General features: G+C 32.0%; 1 protein-coding gene across 2 annotated transcripts in view; it reads right to left on the reverse strand.

The window, feature by feature from the left end:
- LOC127709900 (BAI1-associated protein 3-like) overlaps positions 1 to 18825 on the reverse strand; it is a 131066-nt gene extending 112241 nt beyond the window's left edge. For both annotated transcript variants that reach the window (XM_052215586.1, XM_052215585.1), the window contains exon 1: positions 18600 to 18825. The gene's annotated coding sequence lies outside the window, so the exon portion shown is untranslated. The remainder of the gene's footprint in view (positions 1 to 18599) is intronic.
- Between the last annotated feature and the right edge of the window lie 214 nt (positions 18826 to 19039).

A 19039-nucleotide genomic window follows, 5' to 3' on the forward strand; every position in this document is an offset into this window, starting at 1 on the left:
CAATAATAACGATAACATTAAAAGCACAAGTAACTCGTCTCATATGACTTTTTATATCTATAAATCAATGTAAAGCATACTATTACTATAACAGTTCTTCTCTAAATTCTATGAACATCGTTTGCATTGATAAGCCTTCATACAAAACGCAGAGGGCCACAATGTAGTAAAGCCAGAAAATCATAAATAATGAGTTTATAATGTAATAGCAGAACGTCGATAGATTTGTATAAATCAACAGGAAGCTGGCTGTAAATAAAGGTAATTTACTAGAGTTTTGAGGAAAACATTACTTTTAAGTTGTTGTTCTCCCATTCATATTTTCTGTCAAATTTAGAATAAAATAATAGTTATAAAACATAACTTTTACAGCGGCTTTTTGGGAGATCCAAAGTGTTACGGAAGACAATTATGCCTTCGACTCAAATAGCTCCAAAGTATATATGTTAACTTGAAGTGATGTGGTAACCATTTTAATCATTGTTTGTCGAAAAACTTATTGCAAATCCCTTAAAACGCACATTTTATACAAATTTTCCAGTCACTCTATTTTTTTCAAAACAATATATTACCTAGCCTAGTACCCGGACGTTATTTGACAAGTTAATATTTGTATATTCCGAAGGCATAGTGAATTTTTTACTGAAGGAACGAACCTTTAGCGTACCTAATGAACATGAAATGACTTTTTATATTCCTTTCTAGACAGAAACCTCTACAAATCAAATCAATGTTGACGCATTTAGCCTTGCTTCTTTTAGAGTTTATGCGACTCTTTCAGTTTTTGTTTGTTTACTTGATTTGTATCTTCTAAATTGACTTAAGAGATTTTGTCATTAATAAACTTCTGCTTAAATTCAATTATATGATTATAATAATGAAGTACTGGCAACAAAAGCGTGAAATGTGTGACTCTCTTATGCTTCCATCTTGATTGCTGAAATTAACATATGAACTTGATGCTTAATGAGTATACTGACTTTCCATAACCATATCTAAAAGATGGCAACCACAATCACTAGTCGGCTTAATATTATAATAGTGTATCATGGTAAATTTTATAGGGTGCTTTCAATTGAAAGACATATAAATCATTTGAAAATCCTATTATATAGTATTTATTGATTGCAAGAGTTTTAAATGTATCAGCAATTACGATTTCTAAAATGCACATTATGCACCAAATTCAAACGAGCAAGCAACAGAATCAATGATCTTATGGTTGTGGGAATTCTTATAATTACACTGTCATGCTAAAATCATGAAATTACAAGTTAAATCAAGATTTATATATTAATTCCTATCCATTGTTGTAACGTTGTCATGGAAAGCGCGTGCAGTCATACATGTTGAATTTTATTCGGAAATAAAACTTAATTTTTGAAAATCTCGTAAACGTTGTCTCCCAATCAGAATTACGGAATCTTTTATGTAATGTTATTATTGCTAAATAAATGCCTGCCTTGGTTCTAAGAAAAAAATTGGTTTCAAGCTCGTCAGCATAAAACGAGTTCGTTATTTCCATCAAACATCAGAATATTTTCAAATAGAATGACAGGGATATTAGAGAATCTGGATGGGGACCTTCATTTCTGTAATCTTTAAATTTTAAAGCCATTTTTCTCTATTCTTTATACTTTATGCCCATTATTTTCTATTCTTTATATTTAAGCACCACATTATTCTCTATTCTTAATTTTTTTTTGGTCCATTTTTTTCTATTCTTTATATTTTTCGCCCATTATTCACTATTCTGTAAATCCCTATCCACACCATCATATTATTCATGTGTCTAGCTTTCGATTTTCTGTTTATGTATTTGTAATTCGTTTAATGTTGAAAACTCCTTTCATGACTAAAAACTCATTTAGAATTTCCCAGACGCCTGGTGTTTGTAAACCGATTTAGAAATGGTCATAAAAAGTGATTCTTTTTGTAGAACCGAGAAACCATAAGGGGATAACACAATCTGTAATAGTTTTTTTCTAAAGCAATCAAAGATCGTTAAAATGGTTAAAAGTAAAACGATAACAGCACATGTTAGCTACGTAAACAAAATATGTACTTCTCATTGAATATAAAACTAAAGTGTTCCATATCTAAGTCTAAGGGTAACAAACAACGATACCATGAAAGAAATATTGATAGTACAGTACAATGCTGATACATGTACTAATCTGTTGATTTGATCCATTTCCAACTGATTTCTACAGCGTGTTCTTATGTTGTGCTATTACACCACTGTCTCACGGTTATGGGACGGTTGCTCACTAACATGTTTTAGTCTGCCACATTGTTTATACACAAAGAGAAAATAGACTTTGTATATGTTGCAATTTGAATGTTTTAGAGGACGAATATCATTTTGTTTTATCATGTCCAGCATATAGATCTGTGCGGATAGAATTTTTACCTTATTTTTACTATTCATGATTTAATCGGTACAAGTTAGATAATTTATTACAAGCTCATTGTAAATCTCTGACAGTAAAACTGTGCAATTATTTAAAAGCAGCTTGGAAAATAAGATCACATATGTTGTCATTAAATTATTGTATACTCTGTTACTATTGTTCTCTGCTGTCTTGTGTTTGTTTGTTCAACATTCATTCATTCATTCATTTATGTGCCTGTCCCGTTATTCAGTGCACATGTGATGTCTATTAAATTCTTTTTTCGTTAAATGTTTTGTAATAAATAAGACTGTTAGTTTTCTCGTTTGAATTTATTTTAGCTTTTGACTCCTTACGTATTCCTTTACTTGTAGTTATTTTTCGTTCGAAATAGTTTATTTCAAAATCTTAACCTTGAGGTCATTATATTCCGGGAGTCAAATGATTCTTAAAGTTATATGAAACTTCCAATTCAAAAACAAATGTTGAATATGTTCTATATACTTGAATGACTACGTTTTACTTTAAAACAAGTGTACATGAACATTCTTGTAAAATAAAATCCTTTATATTATCATAAAAATACAGCTATTGAATTATTGTCTTCCTGTAAACAAATTCCCCGATATTTTCCTGTATGCAGTGACCTCAAATACGTGACCTTTCGTTAGAACTTCGGCCACCGCAAAGCGCAAGTGTAAGGGAAAACCCGTAATGAAATAATGTTAACAAACGTGCACTCGAAGGTAAATAGTAATTACGGATTCTTAAAGAACAAACTTAGTACAACAAATCATTTAACAACTAGTAAGGAAGAGTTTAATTAACAATTTGGAACGCATGGAAAGTTTAAAAAAATATATCATGGCTCTATTAATTCACTCATTTGGCACGTGCTGCACGTGTTCTGTGTTGGTTGTTTCTCAATGTCACTATCCGGTAAACTCGAAAGTTAATTAGCTTGCGATCAACAATCACCGAATGAAATATCATTTGTCGATATTACATTATAGGTTCGTAATAAATATAAAAAACGTGCATACGGGACTTAGTTTAGTATATATGCATGCATTGGTTCAATAATTACGATAACATTAAAAGTACAAGTAACTCGTCTCATATGACTTTTTATATCTATAAATCAATGTAAAACATACTATTACTGTAACAGTTCTTCTCTAAATTCTATGTACATCGTTTGCATTGTTAAGCCTTCATACAAAACGCAGAGGGCCACAATGTAGTAAAGCCAGAAAATTATAAATAATGAGTTTCTAATGTAATAGCAGAACGTCGATAGATTTGTATAAATCAACAGGAAGCTGGCTGTAAATAAAGGTAATTTACTTGAGTTTTGAGGAAAACATTACTTTTAAGTTGTTGTTCTCCCATTCATATTTTCTGTCAAATTTAGAATAAAATAATAGTTATAAAACATAACTTTTACAGCGGCTTTTTGAGAGATCCAAAGTGTTACAGAAGACAATTATGCCTCTGACCCAAATAGCTCCAAAGTATATATGTTAACTTGAAGTGATGTGGTAACCATTTTAATCATTATTTGTCGAAAAAACTTAATGCAAATCCCTTAAAACGCACATTTTATACAAATTTTACAAATCACTCAATTTTTTGAAAACAATAGATTACCTAGACTAGTACCCGGCCGTTATTTGACAAGTTAATATTTGTATATTCCGAAGGCATAGTGAATTTTTTAATGAAGGAATGAACCTTTAGTGTACCTAAAGTAGAGGGCTCCAGCGTGCAGGGCGGATAAGCGGTCAAATTTTCCTTGTTAGACACTTTCACGTACTACATGTATATTAGTGATCACATTTCTAAACATTGTTTTTTACATGTATCTCAAACAATTTATAATATGATTTATTATGAGCATACATCACTAGAATAATCAATTATTATGTGATATATGATGAGTCTTTGACGAAACAGCTGTAAGTTATTTATATATTGTAATGGTTGATTTAAAATTATAGCTGTACATTCGACTTGTGAATATTAAACCCAATTCTTATAAAATGGTATCACCAAAATTGTTAGCCAATTGTAATACAATGGTACGATTACCACAACGTTTCTACGTCGCTATTTGGTTTAGCTAGCTAGGAAAAGCTATTATATAAAATGAATGACCCAAGTTATATTGGTCAAACTGACAATCCTTTAAATTTATGATGATCACTTAGAAAAAATACCTGAACTTGCTTTGCTTTGACTTGCAGTTGAACAGCGTCAATCATATTTATTATAGTGACTTAGATTCCAACCAGTTTATCATTTTCAAACAGAACTGAGAGTTTTCTGTAGGCATCATGCCATAAAGTAATTTCATCCCTTTCAAAGTATGAAATTGTCACAACTTTATTTTCTTTGTTGTAATCGTAGTTAATGGGCCAACCCAAAATATAATGCACCTTAAGGATGGAAGGTACAAAATTAGTACTGTTACTTCCGCTTTAGAGTCGTGAAATGACTTTTTTATATTCCTTTCTAGACAGAAACCTCTACCAATCAAATCAATGTCGACGCATTTCGTCTCGCTACTTTTAGAGTTCATGCGACTCTTTCAGTTTTTGTTTGTTAACTTGATTTGTATCTTCTTAATTGACTTATGAGATTTTGTCATTAATAAACTACTACTTAAATTCAATAATATGATTATAATAATGAAGTACTGACAATAAAAGCGTGAAATGTGTTACTCTCTTATGCTTCTATCTTGATTGCTGAAATTAAGATATGAACTTGATGCTTAATGAGTATACTGACTTTCCATAACCATATCTAAAAGATGACAACTACCATCACTAGTCGGCTTAGTTTACTTTTATAAATTGTTACTTTGATGGAGAGTTGTCTCATTGGCACTCATACCACATCTTCCTATATCTGTTAGTATCAGAATAATGTATCAGAGTAAATTTGATAGGGTGCTTTCAATTGATAGACATATAAATGATTTGGAAATCCTATTATATAGTATTTATTGTTTGCAAGAGATTTAAACGTATCAGCAATAACAATTTCTAACATGCACATTATATCATGTATATACCAAAATTCATATGATCAAGCAATCGAATCAATGATCTTATGGCAATCGAATCAATGATCTTATGGTAGTGCGGATTCTTAAATTACATTGTTATGTTCAAATCATGAAATTACGAGTTAAATCAAGAATTGTATATTATTTCCTATCCATTATTGTAACGTTGTCATGGAAAGCGCGTGCAGTCATACATGTTGAATTTTATTCAGAAATAAAACATAATTTTGGAATACCTCGTGAATGTTGTCTGCCAATGAAAATTACGGAATCGTTTAACAAGTAATATTATTATTGCTAAATAAATGCCTGCCACAATGGTTCTAAGAAATAATTTAGTTTCAAGCTCGTCAGCATAGAACGAGTTATTTCCATCAAACGTCAGTATATTTTCAGACAGAATGATAGGGATATTATTCATGTGTCTAGCTTTCGATTTTCTGTTAGTATTTGTAATTCGTTCAATTTAAATACTCTTTTCATGACTAAAAACTCATTTGGAATTTCCCAGACTCATTGTATTTGTCGACTGATTTAGAAGTGGTCATAAAAAATGATTCGTTTTCTAGAATAAGGAAACCATTAGGGAATAAACAATATGTAATATGTCTATCTAATAGTTTTTCTAAAGCAATCAAAGATCGTTAAAATGGTTAAAAGTAACTCATGTTAGCTACATAAACAAAATATGTACTTCTCATTGAATATAGAACTAAAGTGTTCCATATCTAGGTCTAAGGGTAACACACAAAATACCATGTATACAAAAACATGAAGTGTAATATTAACTGTAGTATTGAAGGCATAATACAATGCTGCTATGTACCAATCTGTTGAATTAATTAAAAGTCATTTATTTCCAACTTATTTTTACAGTGTGTTCTTATGTTGTGCTATTGCACCACTGTCTCACGGTAAGGTGATGGTTGAACGCTCACAAACATGTTTTACACTGCCACATTATTTACGCACAAAGAGAAAATAGAATTTGTATATGTTGCAATATGAATGTTTTAGAGGACGAATACCATTTTGTTTAATCATGTCAAGCATATAGATCTGTGCGAATAGAGTTTTTACCTAATTTTTATTATTCATGGTCAAATCGGTAGAAGATAGATAATTTATCACAAACTCATTATCAATCCCTGAGAGTAAAACTATACAATTATTAGCAGCTTGGAAAATAAGATCACATAGATTGTCATTATAATTATTGTATACTTTGTTACTGCTGTTCTCTGCTGTCTTTTGTTTGTTTGTCATGTATTGTATGCATCTTTGTTTGCCATAGCATGCATATGACTCTTGCAAATAAAGTATTCATTCATTCATTCATTCATTCATTCATTCATTTATGTGCCTGTCCTGTTATTCAGTGCACATGTGATGTCTATTAAATTAGTTTTTCGTAAAATGTTTGGAATAAATCAGGCCGTTGGTTTTCTCGTTTGAATTTATTTTAGCGATTGACTCCTTACGTATTCCTTTACTTGCAGTTATTTTTCGTTTAAAATAGTTTATTTCAAAATCTTAACCTTAAGGTCATTATTTACAGTGAGTCAAACGACTCCTAATATCTAATATCAATGTAAAGCATACTATTACTGTAAGTTCTTTTATAAATTATGTGACTGTGCATCATTTGCTTTGATTAGGCTTCATACAAAACGCATAGACCACAATGTAGTACAGCCAGAAAATGATAAATCAAAGATGGAGCTATGTTATAACCAAAAAGAGCTAAAATGGACCCAAGGCATCAGCTCTGCATAAGAGATGTGCAACCTTAGTTTAAAGAATTACAAAATTATCAGCTTCGAATTGACAATCTTCCAAGAGTACGACATGAAATGAAGTGCTTGAGAACGTTAAAGGGAAGTTATATTTTTCAGATGAATATTAAATACTTTTTTCTTAAAACCTAGTTTGTCAGTAAATAAAAAGCGACCTCTTTGATGATTTGTAGATTAAAAAACAGAATGTTTTGGTTATTGTCCTTGACGAAGAACGTACGTGCATAGTACACTTAAATGATTTTGTCTGTAACTGTTCGTTGCGCAGATATTGAATTGTATTTTTAATTGTGATATCTGTCATCTAAACGTAATAGTTAGTAAATTAGTGCATGCTTTCAGCGGTTAACGTCATTACAATTTGCATCCTTCAAATACTTAATTTGATTCTTTGCGTGGGGGCTGGTGTCTTAGTAACTGTGGTATTGTATTATTATTACACATGCAGTTTATCTTGTTATCAATGGAGTTTTTATTAAAATACATATGTGACAGCTATATCTAACTCATTCTCAGAGCAACTAAACACGCTTCTTGCATACTAACCTCGGTATCTAGAGTAGTTAACTCGTTAACGAACCGACCTTACCACTGGATATGTAGCTACTGGTTTTCTATCAGTTCCAAAAACATTTAAATTACTCAGTACAATGTAGTAATTTTTTAATCGGTTTTGCGTGATATGATTTCAAATAGTCAGTCGAAAAATGAGAAATTATTAAATTGGTATGAAATAGTGTATATTGGAGACAAAGAACTTACTGACAATTAAAAGTTCATCAGTTCAACCGAGCACAGGACTAAATCCTATAAGAAATGAGTTATCATACAAAAGTAAATACCGTAATATAACGATGACGCCGTGCATAGTTCTTTTTAGTAATAGTTATACACCGAGGGATAGATGTGTCTTGATAAGAAACACCGACGGCCGGCCGCCGTATCCCGAGGTGTATATCTAACTTACACCCCATGCTAAACCCTATATTTCTTAACATTGATTACTAAATGAAAAAGAATGGATATCTTATTTATTTACAATATCAAACCATGATTTATAAGAATTTTATTTAACATGAAACCCCACTAGTAACCTTACTTTGGCTCTCTTCGTTCAAACTTTGACAAGTGAGTAGGTTTTACAAATGTCAAAGTTGCTGTTTTGCATATTCCCGTTAAATCCTTGTGCTAATATGGATCAGCAGGTCAAGGTTGACCGTTTCGTGCATTCTTATTACAAAAAAAAATACATCATGCTCCTTGTATGTAGTTGTCAATATGGACGGGTATAAGACGGACGACATTTTGAGTCAAGCGTTGGATTTAGTAGACATGGTAGAAGAGACTAAAGATAAAGGCAATATTATAACTCAAAGTACTTACCTGTATCAGTTTGATGAAGGTAATCATAAATGTATTTTATATATTACGGTTTTATAACCCCCTCTATTCTCAAGTATAAACAAACATTCATATTCGGACATACTGAGGATAGGTGTGTCTGGATTAAAAATCTGAGGACCGGACACGCTCAACATACAAAAATACAGATCGAATATTTAGGAACTCCCTTTTTTGTGAGGCAATCCAGGGATGGAGGTCCGGGAGTTAGAATCTCTGTTTATTTAAAGATCAATGCTTAATATTAGAGACATATGACAGGGATCAGTGGCGGATCTAGGGGGGGTTCTGGGGGTTGGAAGCTCCCCTTTTTGTGACGATCAATGCATTTGAATGGGGAAACATGGTTGGAACCCCCCCTTTTTAACCTGGATTTTTAAAAAGTGGCTGAATCCACCCCTGGGGATCAAAAGTTTTATTTTGAAGCATAGGAGTATTTAAAGGATTTTTTTTATTCAAAATAGATGCTTAATACTTTTTTCGCTATTTGAATTTCAAATATCGAAACAATTTTTAAGAAAAATTGAATTTCCTAAAATGTGTTTTTTTTTTTTAATATCTTGAAACAACTTGTAGTGAACACTATTAGTAATTTCTTTTGTTCATGCTTTTTAAAAAATAATAATCAATTTCTATTGTTATGAATAACAATGGACTGTGTTTTCGGGATGTAGAAGCAGGGGTTTCCAGAAACCCCGTTCGTCACACCCTGTGGTCAAAATCCATTGTTCTTCGTTACAATAGATCTATTCAATTAACACTTGTTTCAGAAATAGAAATTATGAAGTATAACAATAGAACTGGGGTGTAATTACAATGAAACAGATACACATATTAATGAATTGTTCTAATATGAGGCAGGTTCTAATTAATGCTCTCCCGAAAGTGATTGCATGTTTGTTTTATTTATCATCATTCTTTTAGGTAATCATTTATACAGTTTTACGGAAAAAAATGTATGCTCTTCAAATACAAATTTGCGGGAAATTGTATGCTCCTTTACTATGTTTTACAAAACAAAATCCCAAACAGAAACGAAAACAGTAGAGAGTTTTATAGCCCGCCATGTTGTTGACAATTTTCAGTACCATAGTGGTATATATAAGACCGAAATCGACCCTTCTACCATTTATATGACTGCCTGTTCCTTTTGGGAACATATCAAGGTCACTAATGCATAACACAACAGTTCAATATCAAAACCGCAAACGGAAAAGGTAGAACTGTGCTTTAAAAGGACACTCATTTATAACTTGACTGATTAAATCTATTTTAAAATGGATTTGAAATACTGAATATAAATTGTCTTTCATAACATCAGAAAAAGTGGGTGGATCTTTGCACAGTTGGTTTGCATGATTTCCTGCAAATGACAAAGGGAAATGAAAAACACGTTTTTAATTACTCAAATACGATCTTCAGCATTACTAATTTGAGTAATTGCAAATATACACCACAGTTGATTATTTTCCACACAAAATAAAGAGCTGGTCCGTTAATGGTATCTGCTGTTAATTTTTTGTCTATAAATTCAAGAAGAAGAAATTTTGAAGCAACTACCAAATCAATACTTAAATAATTTGTAAATGTTGACATTAATTTACGCATTACAGCTTTCCTAGAAAAGTTTAGTGTAATTTGATGGTAATCTAATAAACGCTGATAATCAAACCCCAGGGGTCATTGTGAAAGGTCATAACCTTGAACGATCCTAATCGTATTGTGTTCAATCTCATGTGGGTTGTTGGGTTTCCAGATAAAAGTTGAGGAAACAATTAACGAATGCTTCAACATAACTAATTTTAAAAAAGGTCTTATCGATGGTGACGAGAGAAAGGGCAAATATCAAAATGTCAGTGCAAGAAACCGTGGCGGTTTATTATGGTAACTCATTTCACATTGAAACATGTGGCATGACTGCCAAAAAGACAACTGTATATCAAAGATCAAAAGACAAGGATGTAAAGACTAAAACAATGTACGACCTTCAACAATGAACAATATAGAAAAAAGGAGATGTGGTATGATTACCAATGAGCCAAATATCCACAAAAGTCCGAATGAAGTAAATATAAGCAATAATAGGCAACCGTACGGCCTTTAACAATGAGAAAAACTCATACCGTATATAGTCGGCTACAGATAAAAGGCTCCGAAAAATGTGAAACAATTCAAATGAAGAAAACTTACGGTCTAATTTGTAACAAAACACATTATATTAAGCTATGAATAGCCCCATGATAACACAATAAAATATTAACAGTCTGATTTAGGCTACTCACAAACAAAGTAAATGATAATGACCGATACATATATTATTGAATGAGATTGTTTTGTATTATAAGAGGGTACTAAACTTGTTTGCTTAACATACAGTGGCAAATAGCATATTCGATCAACACAAGAACAAATTCAAAATAAATTCAATGAATAAGATTTTCAAAATGGGTCGACTAGGATGAAAAGCTGGAAACTTTAGACTGCCACTGAAAAAAACATTATGTTGGATCGGGTATAAGTTTTGCTTTGCAACAGGCTACCTAATGGTTCCCTAATCTTGATGCAATGATTTTTAAACATACACAGAGCGTAATATTTTCGGATTTAATGTCTTCATTTGACCAAACGTTAAAACAAAAGGTTAATTGCCGATTTATTATATAGGTATTTAGGTATGATCTAACCTCATCAAATCTTATCTGCCATGGCGTTGTCAGTTTGTCTTCGACTTATGCGTTTGAATATCTCTTGGCAATCTCCCACCTCTCTTCTATAGATCTTAAGTTCCGTGTTTTATGATTAATATGCATTCAAAGTTTTGATTGAAAGAAGGCCCCGTTTACACATAAACACAATAATTTGTACATGCATTCCTGCAAAGTTTAGCTACATATTTATCTATAACTTGAAATTTCATCTCTTTTACGTTTAATGGTATGGATTTGGGTTCGTTGGATACCAGCATTAAAACATGTGAAGTATAATATTTTTCAAATATTAGTTTCACAAATTAATGTTAACTCGAATAAGTCAGCGCCCTCTATCCACTATATCGTTTCTCGTTAATGGAGCGAGCGTAATATAAAACGACTAGAATATTCGGATTAGAGAAATTTATAATTTTTTTTCCCGATGAATCATATACACATTTTTACAGAAATGGCAGTCAGAGACAGATTTATGTTTCATAATGGATTTTCCTTAAATAATAAATAACTAGTTATGCAATAAGAATCATTTCTATTAAAGCATCCACTATCTATATTGAATCTGACAATGGCATATGCGCGTTTATCTAATAGCCAGAATGCAATTTGCAACAAATGAAATTGGCATGTTCAAATTACTAAATATTCAAATCGATTGTCACTGAAATGGTATCAAACGAAATACTTTTATGCACATTAGCATATTGATTGCATTGTTTGGACTAATTTATGGTAAATAAGCATCTAGCATGCATGTTTTACCAAGGACAAATGTTAAATCTATAAAAGCCATCAACATTGATTTACTTTAGAAATCGACTTACTGTAATGGCATCGTCGATATAAACGACATTTCAGACAATGAAATGTATTAGTTAAGCCACAAAGAAGACACAAGCTAAATAAATTCTCTTTGATATATTCAAAATCTGAATCAGTCTAAAACTAGATCGTACAAATATATACATTTATTTACATTTGTATAGGGAAGTCCGAACTATAGATGATTGTCTATGATATTTTCAATATTATCATGTTAATACAAAATGAACGTCTGCCTGTTACAATGCTGATTACAACTATACTGACGCTAAGAGTTGGAGATTGTGTGCTTGTATTTTGCTTAACCGTTCCGTCTCAATTATTTTATGTATATCCAAAACGAGAACTAGTTCAGAACAAATCTAATAGGTGTAAAAAGGCTTAACATTTTAACTGGAAATTGGATAGAAAAAAAGTATGCCTCCTATTGACACCTTATCCGTTGTTGCATGGGCACTTAAACGTTCGGAGGAATGTCACTATCCCTACAATAGGTTTTAGATTTAACTTTCCCTATCCCTCTTTACCATTGGTGTAAATGCCAACGAAGGGGAAAGTCCAGGTGATCCTACATGTATATGTATTTCTATACTCCAGTCTGAACACGAACGGAAGTTCGGAGTTGAAATTCAAGTTTTTTTTTGCACCAGTCTTCCCGAGAATATATGACATTTACGCCAGTTATATTTACATGCACATTTATATATATATTGTAATGGTGGGTAAGACATTAAAGCTTTTAACATCTTTTTTCTTATTAAGACATATATCTTCTACCACATATTAAGTATCCCCTTCATCAAAGAACAAAACTATAAACAAAACTAACCCGAAAGATTGAAAAATAAATTAAAAACTTTGAAAAAGTAAATACACATACACCCTTTCTTTTTTCAAAATCCTAATTTAATGTAAATGATAAAAAAGTATAAATCGTCATGCATGTTTTTTTTTTTCATTTTTTATATGATATGTGAAATATTTCAGCTAGAGGGATGGAGATCAATCGTTATAGTTTATGTAGTTTTCTCTATAATAAAATAAGAATCGCTACAAACAAATATAAATTTACATTCCGCTGGAATTTATTCTTGGTACTCATTTGCAGATAAAATTTTTAAAAATATAAAAATAAAACCCAGAAAATCACTCTAATAATAATGTACCTTTTAAACAATAAAAAAGTGTTAAAATGTAATATTAAAAGTTTCAGTGAAATTGTTTCAGATAGAGGAATATGACAAAAACTACTTTAAATAAACTTTCAAAATTGGATTCCTCATCCAAACTTTGTCTTTATGGGAAATTAAAAACTAATTGTCAGTCTGAGGAATATTTAAATTGCAATAATTTTATACATAGGCAGTTACTCTCAAAATTTAGACTTAGTGATCATTCCCTAGGCATTGAATTGGGTAGATACAGAAACAAGAGCACAAAGATTATGTACAAAATGTGGAGTCCTAGATGACGAATTTCATTTCTTTTTGTATTGTGAAATTAACATAGCATTGCGTTCAAATTTATTGCTTATCTAAAAGACTATGTACCAATATTTCAACATCTTGATGCATTTAATAAACTAAAACACATTCTTAACCCCATCCCTGAACTTAGTTTGTCATATTGGGGTCTTCAATAAGCAATCTTTAGAACCGAGGGGGCCAGACCCATTTCAGACAAGTTTATGATTGTGTTTTTACATAAATTTGTAAATTGAACTCTTTCTTGAAATATGTTCAATTGTATTGTATTGCATTGTATGATTTAATTGTATCATTGTTTGTTTGTATTGCTTGACCCTTATGGGTGTAATTTTGCAATACAGATTTATTTATTTATAATATACCAAGCAAAACGAGAAACGCACCACAATATTTTTTTTTTCCATTTCTATGTCGAAAGTCAATATTCAGAGATCTAACTGGTTGGCTGGAAATGTGCATGATGTAGCTAAATATCAGGAAGATCTTCGTGTTTGACCAATTCTCAAAAAACGGCAACCGCAGTTGAAACTTTTATTTATTTTAAAACTCAAAAGTTGTTTTAAAAAATTCTTCAGATGTATATCTACTGATTTAGACTTTTCTTCGTGTCAAAAACATTGCATCAAAAAATTTGATCAACACGTTTATTCTATAATTTTTTAATGTTTACTATAATTTTTTCTGATGTCGGTTAATCTAATAGAGAAATCGGCCTTGGTGTTGCCTATCATTAGCTTTACAGTATATAAAAGTTACAAGGTCATTTATTACAAAACTGGTCGATTATACGCTTTCAGCAGTTTATAGAATTTTATCAGGATTTAATTAAAATATCCTAATCGCATACATAAAGCTTTGCCATTAGGTAAAACTGACTATATTTGTACAGTGAAATTAAAAGCTTTCAAATGAAAAATATACAACCGTTAAGTATATAAATTCGTGTATTAAAGAGCAGGACATATTTGAATCGACACACATATCATTTGTAATCAGTTTTGGTGGTCTTCCGGTAGCGTGCTGACCTGTAACGCGGAGGGTTACAGGTTTGATTCCCGGTTGATTAAACTTTTAAACCAAAAATTGCGGATTTTAGGATGTCATGAATAGAAGCAGAGCTAGTACAACACATATTTCATTAAATCCCATATTAGTTAAAACATTTGAAATATCCCACAAACGTCCACTTCAATGCAGCACTGTCTTTGGTTATTAACTAGACTGGTAATCTAGGAATTGATGGTACATGTATATTGTACATTTATTGTAGAAAGCAATAATTGAGGTGTGAATCAACTGTCAGTAGCAAATATTACATATGTGTTGCGGACTTTATCATGTACCTTTGAATTATACATCACACAATCAGTGACGTTACATTTCATATCACAATATAATTCAAAGGTACATGATTAAGTCCGCAACACACATGTAATATTTGCCACTGACAGTTGATTCACACTTCAATTATTTAAACAGGAAAACCAACGTTCTAATCTATATTAAAAACGAGAAACACTTATGAACCACATCAACAAACGACAACTACTGAACATCAGATTCCGTTAAGTTTAAGTCCATTATATAAGTATTTGTATAACCGTGAATATATAGATGATTAGTTGTTTAACCTTTATTCGCGACTTATAATCAGCAATGTCGGCAAATCATTCGCACTTTTCACCTTTATATGGATAAAATGTTAAAAAAAAAATCATGCAGAAAATTGAAAGAAACATTATTATAACTAACATTGACATAAAGGATCAATAGGAAAATAAATATATTCTTGTCATTTTAATTACCAATACAATCTTACAATAACAGTTACTGTAGTTTAATCATGCTGTATTTCAAATCTTATTTTCAACAATAATTAATAGTAGTTTATACATGAACATGCTGCAACTTTATTATTTTTCATGTGGAAAATAAGAATAGAGAGATAAAATGTACAAATTTTAGTTATTATAAGATTGCAAGGATTGGAGCGGGAACATATTAAATAATATTAAATAATTTGAAATACAAATAAAATAGACTAAATATCACCAAAAAAAATGGGGGGAGTCCATAACCTCAGCGAATGTGGCTAGTTTGAATTCTTGCACATTGCATTTATCCATGAATCTCCTTCAGACGTCAACTTTAATTATCATACCCTATTAAGGGATCACGAGATGAATTTAATCGGAACTAATAAATTGTCACGCATACGTCAGATCATATATATATATCAGATAAATGCGATCAATTTCGAAAAATTAGCATTCAGAACGTGTATTTTTCACTTATCGAGTAAATTATGAAAAATGAAATCAAGTTCAGCCCTCCATTATTGTTATATGGTTGTTCGTCATTAAACACGAAGACTGATGCATTTAAATATTAATTTGTCATTACGTGTCAGCAACGTATTGAATAAACACAGAACTGAATTTCAATATCAGCAATTCGTTTGTAGCGTTCCATCACTGCCTTTAAATCATACTGTCATAGTGGTAATATGTATTATCTAGGGACTGGTTTGTTCTGAAAACCAGTCGATCATTAAATATATATCAATCACACAAGGACAAACCAATCGTCTCAAACAAGAATTGGACAACGTGTGATATGATAGTCGTTACTATTGGAATTGTATTGCGTTCCTTGGCATAATATTGCCATTTTGTTAACGTCAATTTTCAAAAGACAAATTCTAGAAACCTTGTATTGCATGTTGAGGACAATCATCAACAAATCTCCTTTTTAGATGACTGATTTTGATTATATACAGCATTCTAAGGTTTTGGATTTCACAATGTGACTTGAAATACTTTTATACTATCGCTACCAGGGGGCAATCCAATACAAAGGGGATCGGTCGCCGAGTGGCCTCGCTACCAGGGGGCAATCCAATACGAAGTAGATCGGTCGCTGAGTGACCTCGTTACCAGGGGGCAATCCAATACGAAGGGGATCAGTCACCGAGTGGCCTCGCTACCAGGGGGTAATCCAATACAAAGGGGATCGGTCACCGAGTGGCCTCGCTACCAGGGGGCAATCCAATACGAAGGAGATCGGTCGCCGAGTGGCCTCGCTACCAGGGGGCAATCCAATACGAAAGGGATTGGTCGCCGAGTGGCCTCGCTACCAGGGGGCAAACCAATACGAAGGGGATCGGTCACTGAGTGGCCTCGCTACCAGCTGGTCTGTTGCTTCTAGGTTGTGAGTGTCAAAGTGTGTTCGACTCCGATCTTAATTTTTCCAATTTTCCAGCCGAAGGTCGGTGGTTCTCAATGGGTACACTGGCATCCTCTACCAATAAAAAAAAAGATTGACCGCAATGATATAGCCAAGGTCGCTGAGAGTAACGTTAAACACCACGAAACAAACAAACAAACAAATCAAAAACCATGAATCAAAAAAAAAAAAGAAAGAAAGAAACAATTTTCAAAAGTTAAAAGACAGTAAGACATATACAGTTCATTCTTTACAGAAACCTAAACACTGAGCAACAGGAATATGTACTAATACATCATTGAAATGTCAAATGTTACTTTGTTTCAAGGTCATACTTCCAAATGATAACTCATCGCTATATGTGTAACTTATTCAGATATCAGTGGCAGCCAAATACGAAGCAGTAAAATTCACAAATCTTTGTCATTCCTATTCAGACAATAATTGGCAATCAGATACTACAAAAAACCAGGATTCCATCAAATCAAGCTTCATAATTTCTTTCCTTTAATTTCCTGAAGCATTTGGTCAGTTTCGTCGAAGGAATCAATTCTTTCTTACGAGCAACAGAACTTTTTCAGATTGTGTCTAACGATTAGATATTGAAGTACATTTCCTCGCTGACAAACTCATTAGGAAAGATGTTAATTGCACTTGTTGAAACTGGTGACATCTGGGATAGTTTAGACGCCGATTGTAATTTCCATCAATATTTTCTTGTGAAATCCGTATTTATATTATTATTCATTAATCATTAATCTATAAACCTTGAATAATGTCTGTCTCCCTGTGTAACACACTTAATAACATTGATAACTAAAAGTCATGTAAAATAAAAATTACGGAGCTGTAGTTTAGAGAGGTACAATTATTGGGTTTGTCAGTCGAGTTCGCCTAAAATATTACCAAATTCTATATGTGCTTTACAAAGAGGTGATTGACGACTTCTTAATGATTGTCCAGTATCAAATATTACACTTCTAAAGGAGTAACATTCTATTACAACCTTTGGACAAGAAAGACACGTTGAGCCTTGTTTTTCTATTCAATTTGCTAGCTCACAAGAAGCAATGACATCCTACCGGACACATTGTTGTGACTCCGATTCGACCCGTCCTTGCCCTTACTTCTAAGCAACGTTTACGCAGTTGATAAATTGCAAATAAAATTCTGAGGTTTTCAGCTTGACCTGGTCGTAGTTCGAACCATTGATCATATTACGTGTCCGCTACAGAGATGACATAAAATCCATAGCTAGATTTATCATTTTGTTCCATTAAACATAATAGAGTTGTGAACGTAAAAAAGGCAACAGAAAAAATGTAGTTTGAAGCCTGTATATGTAGGTAGGAGTATGAAATTGTATGAATCTGATCCAAGTATAAAGGGGGTGTTCTTTCCTCCCCCCCTCGGGTTTGTCATCCCACTTGTTTAAAAAGTCAGCCTTCTTAGGAGGTGATAATAGCATATGTTTATTACATTATTTGGACGCCATTAGACTTAATGACTTTGATAAAGAAAAACAATAAATATAACAAAAGTTTTTAGGAAAACATAATTACAAAATGTTCAGGATATATGAAACGATGCGAGAAGGCTGCTTACTTGCTATAAAAAAATGCACTTGTGTAGCATTGCTTGATTGAAGTTTACTACAACTGTGAAAAAAGACTATTATACATGTTTTTACTTACATTTTTTGTTTTTATCCATGCATTAATAGAATCAACAGGTTCTTGTCAACAATTACACACTACTATGATCAGCTCTTTGACAGTCCGCAATCCGGTAAATTACAAATCTCTTCTTATTTTGAATACAAACATAGCCCGTGGATGTGTATTGATTTTGAGTAGAGAAAGCTGTCGTGGTCGGTTTCATCAACCGTAAAACACTTCACAGGACAGATGTATATTTCATTTCGTTGGATATTGATTTAAAGTAAATAAAAAATGATATAATTTTTCTGCAATGATATTAAAGATCAATAATTCAGATACGGTATTGTTATACATGGTATTGGACTTTTAATTCGAATTTTGTCAATAATGATATTTTGATGCGGGGTATTGATGACTGAACTTATAATAAAAAATATTGGAAAACCAAAAGAATTTGAGATAGCATATATTAA

Source organism: Mytilus californianus, unplaced genomic scaffold (assembly GCF_021869535.1).
Source record: "Mytilus californianus isolate M0D057914Y unplaced genomic scaffold, xbMytCali1.0.p SCAF_7, whole genome shotgun sequence".
Classification (NCBI taxonomy): domain Eukaryota; kingdom Metazoa; phylum Mollusca; class Bivalvia; order Mytilida; family Mytilidae; genus Mytilus; species Mytilus californianus.